Source organism: Phacochoerus africanus, chromosome 11 (assembly GCF_016906955.1).
Source record: "Phacochoerus africanus isolate WHEZ1 chromosome 11, ROS_Pafr_v1, whole genome shotgun sequence".
Classification (NCBI taxonomy): Eukaryota; Metazoa; Chordata; class Mammalia; order Artiodactyla; family Suidae; genus Phacochoerus; species Phacochoerus africanus.
Genome location: NC_062554.1, coordinates 82,789,224 through 82,791,813, shown reverse-complemented (window position 1 = coordinate 82,791,813; position 2,590 = coordinate 82,789,224).

The window sequence follows — 2,590 nt, the reverse complement described above, 5'->3', positions numbered from 1 at the left end:
TACATGATGTAAATGCTTCAGTGCTTAAGTAAGGATCTACAAACCCTTATGGTCCAAGTTCCCTGAGCTGACTTGGAATTCCCTGGTCATAAACCTCGAAATTCCTGTCTTCCTGGGTGTATGTATTTATAATCACTTCCTCATAACCTGGATAAATTTGGCTGAATTTCCCTTCTTTATATCATTATAAGTCTAACTGGACAGTTCATGCCTCTAAGTTCCACGTTTTTTGTCTTATCATTTAATCATTTATTTGACAAAGATTTATTTAGCAACAGCTATGCATTAGGCACTCTTCTAGGTTTTAGGATAGAACATTAAATAAACAAACAAAAGGACAAAAAACAAATCCCTGTCCTGAAAATCACATTATAGGAAGGGATATGCCATAGAGAAGAAGAAAAAGTAAGAGTTTTAACTAGAGAAATAACCGCCCCCCCCCCGCCCCCACAGCTGAAGAGGCAGCCAAGTGCTTGTCAGCAGCCTTTGCTTGCCACATACCACCCCTCTTATAATCCTGTAGCAACTATGTACCTCATGTCCTTGCTAGCAACCCCACTAAAGGTGCACCAAGCATTGCTTGTCAATTTTGCTTTTATAATCTTGTTTGCTCAGCTTCTTAGGCAGGAACTCTGCTTAGGGAAGAGGGAGGGCCAGAGCTGCTTGGGGGTGGGGTTGGGGGGAACAAGACCTGGAAGTCTGTATTGTATAAGAGCTACCCAGAACAGAAGTTCCTGTTGTGGCGCAGTGGTTAATGAATCTGACTGGGAACCATGAGGTTGCGGGTTCGATCCCTGGCCTTGCCCAGTGGGTTGGGAATCCAGCTTTGCCGTGAGCTGTGGTGTAGGTCGCAGACACGGCTCGGATCCTACATTGCTGTGGCTCTGGCGTAGGCTGGTGGCTACAGCTCTGATTAGACCCCTAGTCTGGGAACCCCCATATGCCATGGGAGTGGCCCTAGAAAAGGCAAAAAGACAAAAAAATAAAAAATAAAATAAAAGCTACCCAGAACAAGGACCTGGTGTTCAGACTCTGGAAGCAACTCCTTTGAGCCTGCATCAGTACTGAATAAACCTGGCTGTTCCACATCTCTGAGTGCTACTTGTCTCTTTCAGCTGCCATGATTTCTGCACCAAGTACTTCGTAAGATAACAGTAATGCTAAGGAAAAAAAAAAGAGAGAGAGAGAGAAGACAAAACAAGGGGATATGAAATACTGAAGGAGCGAAGAGATGGCAGGTATTGAATTTTAGATCAAATGGCCAGAGTAGGCCATAGGTAGACAGTCACTTTCGAGTAGACTTAAAAAAAAAAAAAAATAAGAGGAGTTCCCACTGTGGTGCAACAGAATTGACAGTGTCTGTGCAGTCACAAGACTGTGGGTTCAATCGCCAACCCAACATGGTGGGTTATGGATCTGGCATTGCCACAGCTGTGGCATAGGTTGCATCTGTGGCTTGAATTTGATCCCTGGCCCTGGAACTTCCATATGCCTTGGGTGTGGCCCAAAAAAGAAAAAAATTAAAAAACAAAACAAAACATTGCTATGAGCTTACCTGGAAAATTCTGGGCAGACAAAGGGAAAAATAAACATTGAAGCCTAGTGCCAGGTGGGCTCAAAGAATAGCAGAATAAGCAAAAGGAAGAATATTAAGCTATGAAATCAGAACCATGGGTTGGGGAAGGGCCAAGACAAGGAGGAGTAAGATGTAGAGGGCAGATCATACTGAGCCTTTTCAGTCCCAGTACAGATTTTGGCTTTTATTCTCTGTGAGGTAGGTTGCCACTGGATGGTTCCAAGCAGAGATGTGCAATGTTCTGACAGGTTTTAACAGCATCATTTTGGTTACTGTGTTGGTAACCACAGGTGTCTAAGGATAAAGAGAATAATGAGTTACTAGGCTGTTTCTACAGCCAAGGTAAGAGCTGAATGGTCAGTTTTGACTAGGCAGACCATGGTGTTGGCCAAGATGGTGTTGAGAAGCAACCAAATTATGCATGCATTTTAAAAATATTACTGGAAGAACTTGCTTTTAGGTGGATTTGAGGGGTGAGGGAAAAAAAAGAATCAAGATTTGGGGTCTGAAATGGGAAGGTCATAGGTAGCAGGTGTATCAGGAGCCCCATTTTAAGCATAGGCATGTTAAATTTAGGATGTCAAATCTAAGTGGAAATATCAAATGGGCCAGTTAAGAGAGAGAGAGAGATCTGGAGTTCTGGGGAATTTTGTGGATTGGAGAGATATAAATCTGATCTTCGGAAAGACAGACAAATGGACAGACTGTAAAGCCATGAAACTCGGTAGGATTCCCTACTCACAGCTTCACATTTAGAGGCCAGTGAGATGAGAAGGAAAGTAAGTGAGATGAAGAAGTCAGAAAGGAAAGAAGAAAAACTAGCTCATAGCTCATATCCTGGAATCTCAGAGAAGGAAGCGTTTCAGAGAAGAGTAGTCCTCAAATATCAAATGATGCTGATAACCTACCTAAAGTAGGGGCAGATACTCGGAAGCAGATCAGATATGCTTGAGAGAGCTAGAGTAAGTTCTCTTTTGAAAGTTACTATTTTCTTCATGGATAAAAAGCAAAGCC